Below are 22,425 nucleotides of genomic sequence, written 5' to 3'. Positions count from 1 at the left end.
CGATCCGGATTTCTCACCCTCGGGAGTTGTGATGGCGCCTACTAATGTGAGCTAGGCAAGTCGACTGTTCGAACAAATTACCTTTTTCAATTTTATATTATTTAACAATTATAAAGCAATAACGTGTAGATAGCGGAAATTACCATAAGCGGAAGAACTGCAGTAAACTATCTGAAATATATATCTAATACAACTGTTTGAGCCTCGACTACCCAGAACTGGTGTCACAGTTTCGCAGACGATCTAAGAATACTACATACAAGGTCTGAAAGATAAAAGATACAATGTTTCTGAACTAAGTAAATGAAACAGGAGTAAAAGGATAGTGGGAGACGCCCGGGCCTGCGGACGCCTGTAGGACTACCTTGGATCTCCGCGTGGACTGAAGGCAGCCACCCAATCTACGGTCCAAAAGCTGCTGCTCCGGGATCTGCACACAGTGCAGAGTGTAGTATCAGCACAACCGACCCCATGTGCTGGTAAGTGCCTAGCCTAACCTTGGCGAAGTAGTGACGAGGCTAGGACCAGACTACCAAATAAACCTGTGCAATTTAACTATATACAGCAGAAAAAAAAGAACAGTAATATACAGTCAAGTATTGGAAGGGTAACATGCTGTGGGGGAACTATCAATTTAGAATAGAAAGACAACAGGTAATTGAAAGAAACAACATATCTCAGATATCAACAAAGGATCAGAAATCAATAAGTGCACAGCACCACCCTTCGTGCTTTTACTCTCGTCCTCACCAAAGCAATCAAGTAATGAAATTGTGCACGACATCACCCTTCGTGCTTTTACTCTCGTCCTCACCAAAGCAATCAAGTAATGAAAATGTGCACGGCATCACCCTTCGTGCTTTTACTCTAGTCCTCACCATATAATCAATGTAATCGGTACGGAATGGTACATCGTGTGGCACAACATCACCCTTCGTGCTTTACACTCTTTCCTCACAAATCATACATGACATCACCCTTCGTGCTTTAACACTCTCTCACCAAAACAATACACGGCATCACCCTTCGTGCTTTAACACTCTTCCTCACCCAAACAACAATCACAAACAATAGGGCAAGGAAATAAATGAAATTACAATAAGAATCCCGGCAAGGGAACAATAGTTCAACAATCAAGTCCCGGCAAGGGAACAACATCAAAAGAAACATCAATATCCCGGCAAGGGAGATAACATCAAAAGCAACAATATCCCGACAAGGGAGATAATATAATGACTCTCTTCTCTTTTTCACTTTTACTTCACAACTCACTTCACAACTTTGAGCCAATGCTCTAAAAGGTTCAATTTCCACTTATATTTTCACATTTCATTGTACAACTTGAGTCAATGCTCCTCAATGTTCAAATGTCACAATTACTTCCACAAACTTTGCCCAACAATAGAAATCATCATCAAAGCATGAATAATACAACGAAGCCATAATAATCATAATATAAGATTCACGAGCATGCTTGACACCAACGTATAGATACTCGTCACCATATCTATACGTCGTACTCGACAAATACCAAATAGCAAATAGGACTCGACTCCTAATCCCTCAAGCTAAGGTTAGACCAAACACTTACCTCGATGCCACAAACACAATTCAAGTCTCTACTACCGCTTTACCTCTTGATTCCACCACCAATTCACTCGTATCTAGCCACAAGTTACTTAATTACATCAATAAACGCTAAATGAATCAATTCTAATGCATGAAAATGAGTTTTCTAAAGTTTTACCCAAAAAGTCAAAAATCGCCCCCGGGCCCACATGGTCAAAACCCGAGGTTCGAACCAAAACTCGATTACCCATTCCCCCACGAACCCAAATATATAATTTGTTTTGAAATCGGACCTCAAATCGAGGTCCAAATCCCCAATTTTTGAAAAAACTAGACTCTACACAAAACACCCAATTTTCCCCATGAAAATCATTGCTTTTGAGTTGAAATCATGTGAAAAGATGTTAATGATTGAAGGAAACGAGTTAAAATTGATTTACAATCAATTTGGAAGAAGAGTTGTCTTTGAAAAATCGCCCAAGAGTGTTTTGGTTTTGAAAGAGTGTGAAAAATGAGAGATTTTCGGCTAAGTTATAAAATTGCAGGTTGCAGATGTCGCAATTGCGACCAGAGTTCGCAATTGCGAACCCAGATTTATGCTAAGTTCGCATTTGCAAAGGGACCCTCGCATTTGCGAGGTCGGAATTGCGAACACACTATCGCATTTGCGATAACAGGCCCAGATTGGGGAGTTTCGCATTTGCGAAGGAACATCTCGCATTTGCAAGGAAGGGCAGGCCTGGGCTGTTTCGCAATTGCGACTCAGCCTTCGCATTTGCGAGCCAGGCTTCGCAAATGCGAAACCTGCATGCCTGTTCACACCAGCTGAAAACCTGCAATTCTCCAAGTCCAAAATCCATCCCATGGCCTATCCAAAACTCACCCGAGCCCTCGAGGCTCCAAACCAAACATGCACACCAACCCAAAAACATCATACAGACTCGCTCGTGCATTCAAATCACTAAAATAACATCAACAACTATGAATCTAGCATCAAAATCATGAAATTTCTTAAGAACATCAAATTTTCCAATTTTCTCAAAAACGATCTGATTCACGTCATTTCAAGTCCGCTTTTTACCAAATTTCACAGACTTATCTTAAATCACATATAAGACCTGTACCGGGCGCCGGAACCAAAATACAGGCCCGATACCATCAAGTTTTAAACACATTTCATTTCTAAAACTCATAAATCATTCCAGAAAATAATTTTCTTTAAAAATTCATTTCTCAGGCTTGGGACCTCAGAATTCGATTCCGGGCATACGCCCAAGTCCCATATTTTCCTACGGATCCTCCGAGACCGTCAAATTATGGGTCCGGGTCCGTTTACCCAAAATATTGACCGAAGTCAACTTAAATCCATTTTAAAGTCAAAATTCATCATTTTTTAGAGATTTTCGCATAATAGCTTTTCGGCTACGCGCCCAGACTGGGCACGCAAATCGAAGTAATGCCGAAAGAGGTTTTTGAGGTCTCGGAACGCAGAATTTACTTTAAAACAAGTGATGACCCAAATGGTCATCACACTGACCTTCTAATAGTGGCGTACGCAGAATTTTTTATAAGCAATATCTCATTTAAAGAAATGAATAAACAAATAAACCATTATAACAATATCTTACTAAAAAAAGATCAAGTACATCAGACACTACAACTCTTCTCTACGAGTTTTCATTTTTTGAAACGTATCTATAATAGACTTGCTTCTGGAATAGTGAATTGTTTGAAAAATATGCACCCACAACCTCGTTATTCTATTAGCTCTATCTTCCAAAAAAGAGTCTTAGAATTTTAAATAGTCTCCACTAATCCTATGTCAGAAAGTAGAAGGTTTTAAAGAGTTAACCTAAATAGCCGCTTACTTAATCTCTTAAATTAAAAAAAGTCGGCGGGTGTATAATGTATATAAAATTCATGTACAATATATTTATAATTAATGTATAATCTATGTGTACAGACTAGAAAAAATAAATATTGAATCTGACCGGCTATTTGTGTAACAATCTCGATAGAAAAAACTTTTAAAATTTATGTTTGTAAGTAATAGGTACCGCCCTACCAACTGGAATGCTTTGTTTCAAGGAGTCTGAAACCTAAATAATGATATTTTGGACTCAAAATACCTTTATACAGTTAAAAAAAATTATATTTCTAACTACAACACAGTATTATACTGCATTTTAGCTTAACGGAAAGTTAACCGTTAAAGAAAAATATAGTATAATACTGCGTTTTAATTAATAAATTATTTTTTTAATGTAAAACGCAATATAATACAACATTTTACTAAAACTTTGTATTATAATGCGTTTTACTTCATCCAAACTTAAAGCCACAAACTTAAAGCATTTATGAACGTTGTCCTCTACTGACAAACTTATCCAAAAGTAAATGTTGTCCGCTACTGCATCCAAACTTAAAGCATTTATGAATGACCGAAAAAATCTGGACTTGACTAATTTACACATAAGAATTAATACTTAATTTGATATATATATATATATATATATATATATATATATATATATATATATATATATATATATATATCTAGTCTTAGAGTACGCGTGTTGCGCGTGTATTTTATATCAATAAATACAAATTTTATAAAAATTACATAGATTCAATCATTATCATGATAAAGATATTATACATAAAAATAAACATCGTTACTTCCTTAGGTCAATAATGATGGGTATATCTGTTAGTCACATATCCCTAATTTGATATTTATTTGCAATTACATGCAATATTTATCCGCTAGATAGATTTATCGATACTATGAAACATTACGAAATTTATGACAACACTTTTGGAGAGTGTTTTATTAACAATTTTAAAAAAAAAAGAATAGTTTGAAATAGCTAACATTTTTAACAATACTCACCTTAAATCTTTAGAATTTTAGCTAATTTGAAAATAATTGTGAGCTCCCGAGTTTTGCTTTAAGTTTTCATCGCTTGGTATATTGAAGTGGAAGACTTTTAATGTCACCTTAATTATTGTTATTCCAGGTGAAATAACAATTCCTTATCTATTCTTGTGAAAATTAATTTAATCAACTTATATAGGTAATATTATTGGGATTACGTTCCTAAATATTAGGAGTTCTTATATAGTTCAATTAAGAAAAAATTTAATAATTAAAATTTTAGCGTCCTAAATATTAATTAAATATTAATTTTATCTAATGTAAAATTTATTTTATATGATTAAAAAGTCGACTAATTTTGCGTTTAAGCTTCATACTTTTATAATAGTCTGGATTGATTGAAGAAGATAAAATATATTTAGTAATTTTTAATTTTTATTTACCACATAATTACTATTAAATTAATATACTTTGTCGCAAGTACTAAATGAAGTAAACAAATTTCTTCTAAAAAAGTACTCATTTTTCAATTGCCATATAGAAATTACTTGAAAAGAACGGCTACAAAATTTGTACTAATGATCCAAATAATTGACTTCTTAATTATTTATTTAAGGTAAAATTTTAATTGCTTTTAAAGTCCTACATTTAGGTACCTAGTTTAAATAAGTAAAGATTTAATAACCAAATTTCAATGAATTTTTAGGTCCTAAATATTAGGTAATCAAATGACTATTTTGTCTAATGTGAATTATATTTTAAAGGAGTAAAAAAGGCGAACGATATTTCGCTAAAGACTTTCGTGCTTTTAATATAGTATAGATATAGATAGATATATAAGTTGAATATGGCATGTTGTAATTACTGACAATGACCAATTGTGCGTTTCATAAAATGATAACTAGCCACAATTTTCTCAAAATAATACTTTGTAAACTTTTGTATATTTAGCCAAAGATTTTCTCAAAATATTACAAATCGATTCACACAATTTAGCAATTCAGTACTTGCAACATATTATCGTTTGCCGACTATGTGGAGGTCTACACTTATGTCACTAAATAATGGCGTAAACTATAATGGTATTATCAACTTCAAAATAAATTAATAAATAAGGTGGTTAGTGGCACCTCTAATTAAATTGAAGTGAGGAATAAATTAAATCATTGTCTGCGCCGATCCTCCCAATTATAGATTGTTCAGCAATATTACTTGTCCAACACACTGAATGAACAATATACTGCGCGAATGAGACACGTTTATTTTATCATATAAACTTTGTCGCAAATACTGATTGAACGCAGTATTACCAAAATTGAAGTAAAACGCTTACTAAAACGTTGTATTATTATACTTTTTATACTAAAAGATCTAATAAATGCTTTAAGTTTGGATGCAGTAGAGGATAATATTTACTTTTGGATAAGTTTGGATGCAGCAGAGGACAACATTCATAAATGCTTTAAGTTTGTGGCTTTAAGTTTGGATGCAGTAAAACGCATTATAATACAACGTTTTAGTAACGTTGTATTATAATGCGTTTTACATTTTAAAAATGATCTATTAATTAAAACGCAGTATTATACTACGTTTTTCTTTAATGGCTAACTTTCCGTTAAACTAAAACGCAGTATAATACTGCATTTTAGTTAGAAATGTAACTTTTTTTTAACTGTATAAAGGTATTTTGAGTTCAAAATACCATTATTTAGGTTTCGGACTCTTGTTTCCAGTAATGTCCTTTTTGTTATTTGTGCTAATATTTTTGCTTGAGTTATTATATACACATATATTTAGTAAAACATTTCTATCAAGCGGTGTCCTGCTTGGGTCAACGTAAATCCACCCCCGCCTTCTAGGTTAAGAGAAAATTAACGTGACCCTAGATGAAAACGGAAAACTGAAAAGTATTGCCGAACAATAGCAAATAATCGGTATGTTTAACCTCTATTATATTTTCAATCACGTTATACATCATAAAAGACAAATATATAGATCGAAGTTGAGTTTGTCATGTTTTTATCAATGTTGTCGAGAATTCAGTTTGTTCAATCTGATAAAAATTAATAATAACTAACCTACAATAATTAAAGTACAATGATAATATTGTTATAAAATAAAGATTGTAAAGTAAAGACAAGTACAGAGAAAAATTGATATATTATTCAATTTCAAATTCATGTACATAATGAACTGAAATCTCTTCTATTTATAGAAGAAAGGAAGCTGCTGTGTAAGCTGCTACGTAAGCTGCTGTGTAAGCTGCTATTACAAGCTGCTGTGTAAGCTGCTACTGCAAGTAGCTGTGTAAGCTGCTACTGCAAGCTGATGTGTAAGCTGCTACTATATCAGATATGGATAATCTTCTACCTAGGATAATGTTTATCCATAACCGAGTACCGAAGTGACAAGCTTCTTCAGGAAGCTTATTTCCAATAGAGTACTAAATAGATAAACATATTTACGGTGGAGTCCCATATGGATAAGCTTCTTCAGGAAGATTATTTACAACGGAGTACTAAATGACCATCCATAATATAATATATTTATAACACTCCCCCTTGGATGTTCATTAAAAGATAATGTGTCTCATTAAAACCTTACTAGGAAAAATCACGTGGTAAAAAAATCCCAGTGAAGGAAAAAGAGTACACATATTTAGTAATACGCATTGCTAGGTGTCTCATTAAAAACCTTATAAGGAAAACCTCATGGGAAAAAACCTTAGCAAGGGAAAAAGAGTGCATCACGTATTTTACTCCCCTGATGAAAACTTTGTTTCAAATATTTGAGTCTCCGCATTCCAATCTTGTATACCATCTTCTCAAAAGTTGAAGTTGGCAAAGATTTAGTGAATAAATCTGCTGGATTATCACTTGAACGGATTTGTTGCACATCAATGTCACCACTTTTCTGAACATCGTGTGTGTAGAATAATTTTGGTGAAATGTTCTTCGTTCTATCTCCTTTTATAAATCCTCTCTTCAATTGGGATATGCATGCAACATTGTCTTCGTATAAAATTGTGGGTCTTTTCTCACATTTCAAACCACATTTTTCTCGAATAAAATGAATTATTGATCTCAAACATACGCATTCCCTACTTGCTTCATGAATAGTTATTATCTCAGCGTGATTTGAAGAAGTAGCAACAATAGATTGCTTTGTGGAGCGCCATAATATGATAGTACCTCCATATGTAAATACGTAGCCGGTTTGAGATTGAGCTTTATGGGGATCAGATAAATAACCTGCATCTCCATTACCAATACGATCTGCACCATTTTTGTTAGCATTAGCAAGATAAATAAGTGCACCATCTACACCGAGATAGAGTATTTCAGGACCAAGGAGCTCCTCATCCTCTTCTAGAGGTTGGAACGGATCCTTATTCACTTCAAGTGATTGAATATTCATTGGTGTACTTAATGGGTACACTTTGTCCATGTAAAAGTATTTTTAAGACCCTCTTGGAGCTCTTCCGGAGTTCCAATAAGATTTATGTCACCAACATAAATAGCAAGTGTAACAAATTTTGATGACATTTTCTTTATAAAAATACATGGACAAATAACATAATTTATGTAACTTTCTTTCAGCAAAAAGTTACTGAGGCGAATATACCACACGCGCACAGATTGCTTTAAACCGTACAAAGATCTTTATAATTTGATAGAGTACATTTCTCAAGACTTTGAATTATATGCTTCGGGCATTTTCAATCCTTCAAGGATCTTCATATAGATTTAGTCAAATAAGTCATATAGGTTAAGACTTGTATCTAAATGGTATGACATCTTCAAGTGTCTGGACTGCTAGTCCGATCCTCACAATCGTTTACAATATTGTGCACTATATTGTATTATATATATCGTCGATGATCATTTTGTGTCAGTTCCGAAGCGACATAACTTGTGGAGATCTCATCACTTTCTTTATTTTCAGGTACCTGAACTTTTTCGGCAGTTTCATGAAATGTTATGTCGTGGGCTCTTCTAGAGCTTATTTCCTCCTCATTTTGATCATTAGCTCCTACTATTTTTCAAGGATTGTTACCTTTGGAACCGATTGGTCTACCACGCTTCATGCTTATAGTAAACTCTCAGGGACTTTAATTTTAATAGGAGCATTTGTAGTTGAAATATGATATTTAATTTTGGATCAGCAAATGCTTCTGGCATTCGACTTGAATTATCTTCTAAGTGAGGATCATGATAATTCGATTCATATAGCATATTTTTCAACTGTTTATTCCATCCCCCAAATGTTAGAAAAACTAACGTATATCCCCAGTCATCTTTGGGAAACATATATTTGTGTATTATGGTAGAGAAATTAATCATATACCACGCAACAAAAGATAGTAAAAATATTTGGTTTCTGATCCTAAACCAATTGTGAAGGGAGGACTTATCATATATTGTTGATCTGATGCATACAAGTGCTGCTATATGCAATTTAGAAAATCTTAGACCAACACATGAAGCTTTGTTCTCATAAGCAATGGTTTAGCCATTAATAGGAGGTATTCAATGCTAAACCAGCTTGGATATAAACCAACATTATCAAGATGAACTGTCTTGATTTCATAATCTGAAAATTATGCTCTTAATCGAGAAAAGCAATTTCAAATGCCAAACTGCAGGTTGACAATAATTACACATGTAACCATCTCATATATGCACCTATAAGTGGTCCACATGATAGGTGAACGGGCCCATATTCACCTTTTATATATTTCAGAATCAGGGGTTTTAGTCTCAACAACTGGTATAATCAATTCATTATGAGAACAAGCAAAACATGAGAATTCCTGAAGAATCTTTTAGTTCTTTAGTATATGCTTATCTGAATTCTCAAATAGCTCATTTAAAAATGGCAAATGAAAACTTCAAGTTTATCATGTCATGTGTTATCTCTTAGTAAACGTTTGGTTTACTATGGCATAAACTTTTGCTTTAGTAAACTTCTGGTTTACTGTGATACATGATATAGTATAAATTAAAGAATAAGGCGAGTAACTTCTCACATACATATTATTTTACCCCCTATGATTGTGGAAACATGAAGATTATCAATCTTCCAATCATTTGTAGTCTCAATATGATAGCCATTTGTATTAGTAAACTTCAGGTTTACTACAACATATGTTTTGACCATAATCATATAATATGAATGACATATTTGTATATAAACTCTTCGAGAGCCTTCATTTATTATCCACAATTTAATATTTATCAGATACTACTGGTGTCATATGTCTTCTAGACAAACAGTTAGCTCTTCAGGAGTTGTTGATATATTTTGTACTATCAAATATTGCTCAGACACTTCTGGTATCATGAGAGAAATTCTTAATAAAATGAACATTATAAAGACATTATAAATTTATAAATGTAAGAAATTAAAAATTTCAGTATTTTTACCACCAACTTTGTGACAAATATCTCCTTCAGGGAGAAACGCCATTAACATCTGAATATTTTATATCAAAGCGGCAACCACATAATCATTACATCCTTCAGGGAAAGATACATGAGTTGTTATTTCCTTCGGGGAACTCGATAACTAACCATAAAATATTAATGTGGTTGTAGTACAAAGCATTCTACAAGAATGCTTTTTGCCTTAGAATGATATTTAATAAAATTATTCAAGATATTTTACGTACAACGAGTACGTGCGGTAATGATCTTTATGCCACAAAAACAAAATTTATATCCTTTGTTATTCTACCTCTTCAGGAGGTGAGTTGTGGTATTTCTTCATTCACTCCAGGGAATGAAAATGTGCTTCAAAAATAACTTTGAATAGCTTATTATTTTGTTTAAGCACATAAAGACACAGTTTCATAATATTTTCCTGTTTCAGGAGAAAATTTCAATTGTGTTACTTCTTCACGAGCAAATTTAAAATACGAAATATTGAGTATATATTCCTTCAATCATATTACCTCTTCTGGAGGTGAATTGTAATATATTCACATCAAAAACGTGTTCCTATTTACGCCCTTTATTAATATTGTCACATTTACTTCAGAAATGGGCTAATATTTATCAAAAGTTCTCATCCTTCAGGGAACAGAACATAATTATTTGAACGTGCATTAATCACACAAAATCGTGTGATGTCTTAGAAGCTCTTTTACGATAATGCTACTTCAGGAGCAAATCGAGGCATGCGTGTACTATAAAGAATATTTCTCTAGTTTATCTTCAATTGTAACCATAGAAAGCCTAAATTATCACTTCAGGTGATCATAGGCATATACCACTTCTGGTAGTTAACAAAACATAATTACAATGAGATATACGAAATATAACCACTTCTGGTGGTTGTATATTTCTTGCAAACTCTGCTGGAGTATAAGTGGATCTAACAATGTCATCCACTTTATAGTTTCCTATGCAATGTTACTCTTCTGGAGTAAAATTAAAATCTTAATTCGAAAACGAGTAAGTGAAAAACGAAACATAAAGATATACAAATTATAGTATTTTAAAATTCATAAAATGCTCCAGAATCTCGTCCAATGATTATGGCTCACTTACTAGGTTCCTAAGTACCTTTTTTATTTTATTTTAATGGCAGTAGCACACATAGCAAGTAAAACACATAACTTATCTTTGATGGTGTCTGCTAGACCCATCATATCAAGATGAATTCCAGCATCAAGCACCCAAGACACGTAGCTTTTGCCCGATATATCCAATACTACAAATTCACGTTTAGAAAGATTTGGCATTATTTACAAAAAGAAAGTTCGTACCTTTGATACTTTCAAAGTATTTGCTCAAGATGGCAGAGTCTCGTGCTGATAACGTGTTATAAAATAAAGACTGTAAAGTAAAGACAAGTATAGAGAGAAATTGATATATTATTCAACTTCAAATTCATGTACATAATGAACTGAAATCTCTTCTATTTATAGAAGAAAGGAAACTGCTGTGTAAGCTGCTACGCAAGCTGCTGTGTAAGCTGCTACTGCAAGCTGCTGTGTAAGCTGCTACTATACCAGATATGGATAATCTTCTACCTAGGGTAATGTTTATCCATAACCGAGTACCGAAGTGGTAAGCTTCTTCAAGAAGCTTATTTCCAATAGAGTACTAAATAGATAAACATATTTACGGTGGAGTCCCATATGGATAAGCTTCTTCAGGAAGATTATTTACAACGAAGTACTAAATGACCATCCATAATATAATATATTTATAACATATATGACATAAAGACGGAATTCATTAATTCATATTGATTCTCAAAACTTAATTCTAACGTATATGCTTTGATTGTTCTGTTTTTGTCGGGCCTTGAGAATCGTGACAAGGTAATATTTTTTGTATATGGTTAAAACCGGGCCTACCTGATTATGTTATTTGATTGAGACAAAAAACTGCATCGAGAGGTAGTCTCGTAATGACTCAGACCAGAGAACGAAGAGGAGGCATTAGGTCCAAAGATCGAGGTGCCTGTCGAGATCAAGGCCAACAACGACCAAAATCAAATATGACAGACTTCGAGCAAAGCGTAATTAGGGGTGGTAATTTGAGCTCAAACTTATCTAACCCGCACAACCCATCCAGAGATTAATGGGTTGTGCTACAAACATTTTAGGGGGAAGTGCACGGTTAGCCACTAATAACACATGTATTTACTTTTATGCCACTGTTTAAAATATCTTTAGTCTTTAGCCACTGCTTTAATAAACTTAACTGCCCGACTAAAATACCCTTCTGCTCATGTGCTTAACTTTTGAACTTAACTTCAGGACTACATGTTCTTAACTTTTGAACTTAATTTCGGGACTTCAGGACTACATGTCCTTAACTTTTGAACTTGTAACTGTAAGTTCAGGACCAAGAGTCCTTAACTTTTGAGCTTGTTAGTCTAAGTTCAGGACTTATTGTCCTTAATTTTTTGGCTTCTTAACCTAAGTTTAGGACATATTGTCCTTAACTTTTGAGCTTGTTAGTCTAAATTCAGGACCAAGTGTCCTTAACTTTTGAACTTGTAACTATAAGTTCATGATCCACAATGTAGCAGAAAACCAAACGTTATTTGTATCTTTTCACGAAAAAAATAATAATTGCAATTTACATATAAGATTGGTGTCAAATTACACAGCATAAAGCTAATAACAAAAAGAAACAAATAAAAATGTCACGACCCAAAATCCACTAAGGGTCGTGATGGCGCCCAACACCATTGTCAGGCAAGCCAATGCGGAAGTATTAGTAAATTCTTATTTTACTTACCCAAATTGGTTACAACATTTCTTAATTTCAATTAAAACAGGTGATGATAAGCAATATTTAATAATAATTATACAACCCAAAAGAACTATCTACTAATGTGTGTGCCAAGATCTGGTGTCACAAGTATTGGGCAACTAGTGGAATGTACAAAAGAATAATACTATCCTAATGTCCGGGATAGAATAGATAGCAAAAGTAAAGAAAGACCCCATCAAGCTGCTGAGTGGCACCGGAAGGGAGCAACTCATCGTGGAAGTCTCAGTCTATGAATCAGGGGCGCGTACCAGTCTGATAGCCAGATATACCTGCCTCAGATCCTGTACAATTAAGTATAGAAATGTAGTATGAGTACATAAACAATATGTACCCCATAAGTGTAATGACCCGACCGGTCGTTTTGAGCTCTAGCACGTCGTTCAATAGTTAAAAGTCATGAACAACTTCATTTCAGGTATATTGACTTATACGTATGGTCAGAGTTGAATTTCGGGAAATTCGGAGTCAAATTGGAAAGAAACTTTTCATTGCGGCAACCTTAAGTTGAAGAAAATGGCTAAGATTGGAATTTTGAGTAAACGACCTCGGAATAGGGATCTGAAAGTTCCATCATGTTCGTATGATGATTTCGAACTTGGACGTATGTCCGAATTTGGTTTTGGATAACCCGTGAACATTTCGGCGTATATTGTTTAAGTTAGAATTTTACAAGAATTTCATAAATTTGGGTTGGAAGGCATTTCAGAGTTATAGATGTCCGTTTTGGATTTTGAGTCTGGGAATAGCTCCGTATGGTGATTATGGAGTTAGGAGCGCGATCGGAAGTGAATTCGGATGTCCGGAGGTCATTTTGAAGTCATTTGGCTAAATATAGAAATTTGAAGGTTTCTAAGAAAATTCGACCGGAAGTGGAAATTTTGATATCGGGGTCAGAATGCGATTCCGAAAGTTGGTGCAGGTCCGTAATGTCAAATGTGACTTGTGTGCAAAATTTGAAGTCATTCGGACTAGTTTTGGTAAGGTTTGAGACACTTAGTCTCTTTTAAGGAAGCTTAAGTTGGAAAAGTCAACCGGATATTGACTTATGTGTTAGAGGGATCAAAATGCAAATTTTATGATTCAGATAGCTTCGTTAGGTGATTTGGGTCTTAGGAGTGTGTCCGGAATATTTTTGTGATGACCGATGTAGAATTAAGCTTGAATTGGCAAAATTAGTATTTTGGAGAATTCCGGTTGATAGGTGAGATTTTGATCTGAGGGTTGGAATGGAATTCCGAGAGTTACTGTAGCTTCGTTATGTCATTTTGGACTTTTCTGCAAAATTTGAGGTCATTCGGACGTGGTTTGGTTGGGTTTTTGATCAAAAATGGAATTTGGAAGTTCTTGAGATTCATAGGCTTGAATCCGATGATGATTTGATGTTTTGATGTTATTTTGGTTGTTCCAAAGGTTGAGACAAGTTTGAATGATATTGTGGGACATGTTGATATAATTGGTTAAGGTCCCGAGGGCCTCGGGTGGATTTCGGAAGGTTAACGGAATGAAATTCAGAACCAAAAAGAAAAGAAAAAGCTGCTGCAATTTTTGCTGCTAAGCTGTCTTTGGACAGCAAATGTGCAGTCGTGGAGCGTACTTCGGAGGCCCATATCTTTTGATCTACAAGAAATTTTGAGATGATTTAAAAACGAAAGTTGTATACCTTCGTGTCTAGTTTCCAGAAAGCTAAGGAAATTGTAATTTGGACATCTGTATAGAAAGTTATGATTGATTGAAGATGATTGGTGGAGCAGTTTCTCCAGAATTTTCTGATTTCATGGAGCCGACTTTAGAAGCTCATATCTCGGGATATATAAAGAGTTATATGGTGTACAACCTATAAATTTAAAGATCTTCGAGTGTTGTTTCTAAATCTTCAAACCGTTTGTAATTTGGATATTTATACAAGACGTTATGCGTGTTTAAACAGAAGGTGTCCGACAAGAGAAAATTTTAATAGGATGTACAACTTGTATAGCACAAGTACAGGGTACAACTCGATGAAGCACGGGCAGATTCTTTAAACACGGATTTGGCTTATTTCTTTCATTTCTTTCATTTGGCTTGGATGATTTTGGAGAGAATTTCAAGGGGGATTTTATCAAGCATCAAAGGTGAGTTGTTTTTACTTATTTCCAAGTTAAATACAAGATTATATGTGAATTAGAACATGAAAATCAGTAGAAAAGTGGGGTTTTAGGGCTTGTGCTTTTGAGATTTTCTAGGGTCGATTTGAAGGGTCAAACGAGCTCCGATTTTTGTGTTCTTTACATGTACGGACTCGTGAGAGGACGAAGAACATTTTGGTATAAAAATTCCTGAGTTTTGAGATATGGGCCCGGGGCTCGGGTTTTATCAAATTCGTGAATTTTGATATTTTTCGATTGCTTTCGATTGGGTATTGTCCCTTTAGCATAATGCGACATATTCGTTGTGATGTTGGGCAGATTCGACGCACGTGGAGGCCAATTCGAGGGGTAAAGGCGTCGCGAGCTAAAGAACTAGCCGGTTTGAGGTGAGTAATTGATGTAAATGATGTCCTGAGGGTTTGAAACCCCGGAATTTCACATCGTAATGCTATATTAAGGTGACTTGCACGCCGGATAACGGGCGTGGGGTAGAGCACCATTGGGGATTGTGACTTAGTCCGTCCCGAGAGATGTTTTTACCGTGTTTTCTACTTGAACTAAATTGAAAATCATCCTTACTTGGATTTAATTGTTACATTTGGGCTTCTTGCCAATTATTTGAATCCTTCAGGGATTGACATCATTGTTTTCGCATACATGCATATCATTTGATCTCAGTCCAAGGTTTTAAATACTGTATTGCAAACTCAGCCATCTTTCTAAGATTTGAAAACTTAAATGATATTTCTAAATGATATTTCGGGCTGAGAACTACTGTTTTACTAATGCCCAAGGGGCTTATTATGATTTCTGGACTGAGCATGGATTAGGCTGCGCGCTGCAGCAGTGATTTGGAACAGTGGTAATAATGACACTATATGATGTGACTTGAAACAGTGGTAACAATGGCACTGTGTGGTATAAATTGGTCAGGTAACAATGACTGACCAGGACTTGATTGATGCCACGAGATGACTTGTTATTGCGCTTGGGCTGTAGGAGCCCCTCCGGAGTCTGTACACACCCCCAGTGAGCACCGTCGATGATAAATAAATATGGATGGCTCGGGCTGCACGCCGCAGTGGGTACCAGAGGGTACCGTCATATGAATTGCATTGCACTCATGCATTTATTCCTCATCTGCATTATCCGCCATAATAATTATGTGCTCTTATTTCATTGACTGGTTGCTTCATACTGTTATGAGCCTGAGGGGCTGATACTGTTATGAGATACTAAGCCCGAGGGGTAGATTTCTACTTATTATTTTGATACTGAGCCCGAAGGGCAGATTTCTACTTATTATTTTGATACTGAGCCCGAGGGGCAGATTTCTACTTGTTGTTTTGATATTGAGCCTGAGAGGCAGATTTCTACTCGTCATTTTACTGCCAAATTATCATTTTTTTACTGGTTTAAAAGAAATTTCACATGATGTTTCATTGAATTGTTATTTTAAATGATTTCACTGCTTCTGTATAGAGTGTTGTGTGCCTTAACGTGTTTTCTTACCTTCAGTTATTATTTATATTTATTACTCACTGGGTCGGAGTACTCACATTACTCCCTGCACCATGTGTGCAGGTACAGGTATTCCTTAGGCATATAGCAAGTTTTTTGCTGTTCAGTTTTCATCGGAGTTATCGAGGTAGTTGATGGTGTTCGCAGACCCGTTTTCTCCCTTATCTTCTGTATTTATGATATCTTCAGATGTCGTTCCTAATTCCATACTTTGTAGAATTTTAGTAAATTCTGTAGTAGCTCATGACTTGTGACACCCCGGTTAGGGCTGAGTTGGGTTGGATTTCCGTATTTTATCTATACTTTCCGCTATTGGATATTATTAAACCATGTTTATACTATAATTGTGTTAATTAATTGTCTTAAAAGGATGAATTCGGTTGAATGGCTGGCCTTGTCTTCATGAGAGGCGCCATCACGACTAGGTTCGGGAATTGGGTCGTGACAAGTTGGTATCAGAGCCTAGGTTACATAGGTCTCACGAGTCATGAGCAGGTTTAGTAGAGTCTCGCGGATCGGTACAGAGACGTCTGTATTTATCCTCGAGAGGCTACAAAACCTTTAGGAAAACTTCACATTCTTGAATTCTTATCGTGCGTTCTTGATTCAGCTTGAAAAGTAACTCTTGAAATTCCTTCCACGCGTTCACATGCGCGCATGAGCGCTCAGTATCAGATGTGCCTTGATGTCTTGTGATTCCCTGATTGAGGGGCGAGACGTGATCTCTATGAGTTGATGTTGGGCCAGTTTGAAGGACTTGAGGCCGGATCTTTTCCTGCGGCTTAAGCACCGAGGTGCTGATTGTGTGAGCAAGTGTTTTGAACTTATATGTCCGGTATTGCCCCTATTAGCGGGAATGACGGCTGGGTAGCAATGTGATGGGTATGTTAGTACTGCGAGATGTTTCTATATGACTTGGAAGTGTTGAGGAAGATCTGCTGGATGATAGGTGAACTATTGAGTGTATGATTTCCATTGTGATTAGAGGTGTAGCTCCGAGTTATGGGCGTGAAGAATCTTTTCAAGTCTCCTGTTTGGAGTGAAGTAAATTCAAGTTACAGTATGAGTTTAGACCCAGGAAGACTATGTGATTGTGTAATGTGTATGACGGTGGAAGGTATACAAAAATGTTAATTGGAGGCAAAGTAGGTGGGTTATCTCATGCGGAATAATCTACGTAGGTGTGTTCCTTATAATGTTGTGTAGAGAGTTTCTTTTCTACTAACAGGGTGTATGTGTTGAGATTTGAATTTGACTCTAATTGAGAAAATTGAGTTGATTGTCACGAGAATGAAGGTGATCTTAGTATTGGAATTGAGGTATTTTACGGTCTGTGTTACCTAAGCTTATGAAGAATTTTTGTTGAACTAGCTGTAGTAATATGGCAATATTTCTGAGTTTGATGACCTGCATGGCCTGGTTGAATTAGAGGAATTTAGTTTTGATAGCTTGATTAGGAGAAAATAGATTTTCAAGTGTTCTTGATGGTTTCTACCATGGTTTAAAATAGATACTTTCTACAGGTATGGGGAACGTGTTGTGTATTGTGAGTTCCTGTATATTTCTTCATTATTGATGGGGTATGAAGGTTTTGGAGCAAGGTTCTGTTTAATGTGGGGTTTCCTACTGGTACTTGGTTGGTTTGAGTGGTTATGGTGATCGAGAATGGTGTTGTATACGAGTTGTGTAGTATGTTATGCGATTATATCTAGGGTTATTGTTATGGCTTGATACAGTTTGTTCGGACTTATACAGTGTGTGTATGTGAGATTCGGGTCTTGAAAAGAATTCTGAATGTTAGAAATTGGGCTCCAAGGATTTGGGGTAAGGTTAAAGTAATGTTTATTATTCACTACAATGGGTTTAATATGTTTCGGAATAATTGGTTCCAACTGTTTTTATGAATTATATGCCCTACCGGTGTGAGGGTTCGTTATGTGCTATGAAAAAAAATGTTTACGAAATTTATTGAGAAGAAGAAAGAAAGGAAATTGAAAACTGCAGTTGGCACAATGTGAAATATTTAAACCGGGCTGTAAGCCGCGGTGAAGGTTATGTAAGGACAAGGTCCTTGTGGTAAATAATTATGAGTTTAAAGTTTTCCTTTGTAAAGTTTAGTTCGTATGATAATTTTAAAGGGAGTCATGCCAGTTAGGTTGATTTGATAATTCTTGTATATTTTATGTTCATATTCAGCCATTTTCGTACTGTAAACATTGAGTTTTAGCTTATGAGATGAGTTCCCAGGTGGCGTTAAATGTGACTCATTAATCCGAGTAAGTAATAATGAGGTCTTCATGCCTCACATTCTGTTGTCAGTATTGTGAAAATTTGAAATGAGGTGGTGGTTAATATGAGATTTATTGATAATGATGGAATTATTTATGAACAACTATTAAGACCAGAAATGTGGTTATGATCATACAAATGATACGTTTCATGTCAAAATATCATTGTGATAATGTCGGGCTTATAATGCGGAGATTAGTGTTATTGATATACTTGTGGTGCTTGTTGGGTTGTGGACATGCTGTTAGGAGTTGTTTTGGTGTTACTCTGACAGGTAGATAGGCCCAATTACAAGGGAGACTCTGCCGAAATATTTGAAAAATCTGGGAGTTGGTCAAATTTTGGGGACTTAAGAAAGTTGAAATGTTGGAAGAATATCTAAGATCTATATGAAGTTGTTCGGTTCATTTGGTTGTGGATTGTGGGGTATTATCCCGGCTATGGTGGTAGTTCTTTCATGTTATGAGAAGAAATGACTTATTACTGGTCCAGGAAAGGCTATCAGCCTAGTTCAGTGCGAGCAGAATCGACCTGAAGTGGGTGAATGGATTTAAATAGGATTATGGACTTCATGTGAGTCAGATGTGTTCATTTTAGTATAGCACTCCTCAAGGAGGGGTGTTGGAATATCATATGTTGTTCCGTGTTCGTCAACTCATGTAATTTTGTGATTGTGCCATGTATGCTGTGAAACGGCTTGATAAATTCCTATTCTCTAGGGAAAAGTCCATATTAGTTGTGTGAGTTGAGCAGTCCATTCCTGAATCATTTCCTTATGTATCTTGTTCGCATTATGGCCTATTGGCGCATTTTTGCATCATGTGAGACCGTTGGTCATTGTCTGTGGTGATTGGTTGTCTGAGCAGCTCGTACTAGGTGAGGCGAGACTATTGGTAACTGGGACCATTGCAGTGGGATTATGTGAGGTATATTACATGGCAGTTACCAGTATTTGGGTAGTAATGAGGTGATGATTTTAGTCAAAAAGGAGAGAATTAATGTTTGGTTAACTCTGCAATTGGTTAGAAATTTCTGCACATCTCCTCCGTTGTGGTTGTATCGTCAGCATTATAACAGAATGTATAGGTATATCATCATATGCATTGGGAGCATCAGAGTCGTAGAATTTTGGCTATTAAGGTTCATGGAGTGTCATTGTGGTTAGATGGTGAATTATGCGATGCATGGTGCTAATTCAACAAAGGTACGCAGTCGTGTTCTGGTACCTCGTGTGGTAGTTGATACAGTGTTTATATACAGGGAACAGGTCTGGCAGATAATTTCAGGTGTTGGAATTGGGTTCTGAGCTTATTGTATGGATAAAAGAGGATATCTGCAGATTTGATCAAGCTAATGTGTCCATATGAGTTGTGGTAGCACGGGCAGGTGCACGAGTCGTTAAACAGTGATTTCAGATAACTTAAGAGCAGTTCTTGGAACGTTCGAGGACGAACGTCTATTTAAGTGGGGGAGAATGTAACGACCCGATCGGTCATTTTGAGCTCTAGCACGTCGTTCAGTAGTTGGACGTCATGAATAGCTTCATTTAAGGTATATTGACTTGTACGTATGGTCAGAGAAACTTTTCATTGCGGCAACCTTAAGTTGAAGAAAATGGCTAAGATTGAAATTTTAAGTAAACGACCTCGGAATTGGGATCTGAAAGTTCCAACATGTTCGTATGATGATTTCGGACTTGGGCGTATGTCCGGATTTGGTTTTGGATAACCCGTGAGCATTTCGGCGTATATTGTGGAAGTTAGTATTTTAGAAGAATTTCATAAATTTGGGTTGGAAGGCATTTCAGAGTTATAGACGTTCGTTTAGGATTCCGAGTCTGGGAATAGCTCCGTATGGTGATTCTGGAGTTGGGAGCACGATCAGAAGTGAATTCGGATGTCCGGATGTCATTTTGAAGTCATTTGACTAAATATAGAAATTTGAAGGTTTTTGAGAAAATTCGACCGGAAGTGAAAATTTTGATATCGGGGTCGGAATGCGATTCCGAAAGTTGATGCAGGTCCGTAATGTCGAATGTGACTTGTGTGCAAAATTTGAAGTCATTCGGACTAGTTTTGGTAAGGTTTGAGACACTTAGTCTCTTTTAAGGAAGCTTAAGTTGGAAAAGTCAACCGGATATTGACTTATGTGTTAGAGGGCTCAAAATGCGAATTTTATGATTCAGATAGCTTCGTTAGGTGATTTGGGACTTAGGAGTGTGTCCGGAATATTTTTGTGATGATCGGTGTAGAATTAAGCTTGAATTGGCAAAGTTAGTATTTTGGCGAATTCCGGTTGATAAGTGAGATTTTGATTCGAGAGTCGGAATGGAATTCCGAGAGTTACTGTAGCTTTGTTATGTCATTTTGGACTTGTCTGCAAAATTTGAGGTCATTCGGACGTGGTTTGGTTGGGTTTTTGATCAAAAATGGAATTTGGAAGTTCTTGAGATTCATAAGCTTGAATCCGATGATGATTTGATGTTTTGATGTTATTTTGGGTATTCCAAAGGTTGGGACAAGTTTGAATGATATTGTGGGACATGTTGATATAATTGGTTAAGGTCCCGAGGGCCTCGGGTGGATTTCGGAAGGTTAACGGAATAGAATTCGGACCCAAAAAGAAAAGAAAAAGCTGCTGCAATTTCTGCTGCTAAGCTGTCTTTGGACAGCAAATGTGCAGTCGTAGAGCGTACTTCGGAGGCCTATATCTTTTGATCTACAAGGAATTTAAGATGATTCAAAAACGAAAGTTGTATCCCTTCGAGTCTAGTTTCCAGAAAGCTAAGGAAATCGTAATTTAGACATCTGTAGAGAAAGTTATGATCGATTGAAGATGACTGGTGGAGCAGTTTCTCCAGAATTTTCTGATTTCATGGAGCCGACTTTAGAAGCTCATATATCGGGATATATAAAGAGTTATATGGTGTACAACCTATAAAATTAAATATCTTCGAGTCTAGTTTCTAAATCTTCAAACCGTTTGTAATTTGAATATTTATACAAGACGTTATGGATGTTTAAACAGAAGGTGTCCGACAAGGGAAAATTTTAATAGGATGTACAACTTGTATAGCACAAGTGTTAGGTACAACTAGATGAAGCACGGGCAGATTCTTTAAACACGGATTTGGCTTATTTCTTTCATTTCTTTCATTTGGCTTGGATGATTTTGGAGAGAATTTCAAGGAGGATTTTATCAAGCATCAAAGGTGAGTTGTTTTTACTTATTTCCAAGTTAAATACAAGATTATATGTGAATTAGAACATGAAAATCAGTAGAAAAGTAGGGTTTTAGGGCTTGTGCTTTTGAGATTTTCTAGGGTCGATTTGAAGGGTCAAACGAGCTCCGATTTTTGTGTTCTTTACATGTACGGACTCGTGAGAGGACGAAGAACATTTTGGTACAAAAATTTCTGAGTTTTGAGATGTGGGCCCGGGGCTCGGGTTTTGTCAAATTCGTGAATTTTGATATTTTTCGATTGCTTTCGATTGAGTATTGTCCCTTTAGCATAATGCGACATATTCGTTGTGATTTTAGGCAGATTCGACGCACGTAGAGGCTAATTTGAGGGGCAAAGGCGTCGCGAGCTAAAAAAGTAGCCGGTTTGAGGTGAGTAATTGATGTAAATGATGTCCTGAGGGTTTGAAACCTCGGAATTTCACATCGTAACGCTATATTGAGGTGACTTGCACACCGGATAATGGGCATGGGGTAGAGCACCATTGGGGATTGTGACTTAGTCCGT

This window comes from Nicotiana tabacum, chromosome 18 (genome assembly GCF_000715075.1).
Source record: "Nicotiana tabacum cultivar K326 chromosome 18, ASM71507v2, whole genome shotgun sequence".
Lineage (NCBI taxonomy): Eukaryota > Viridiplantae > Streptophyta > Magnoliopsida > Solanales > Solanaceae > Nicotiana > Nicotiana tabacum.
Note: the sequence above shows the minus strand (reverse complement) of the source record.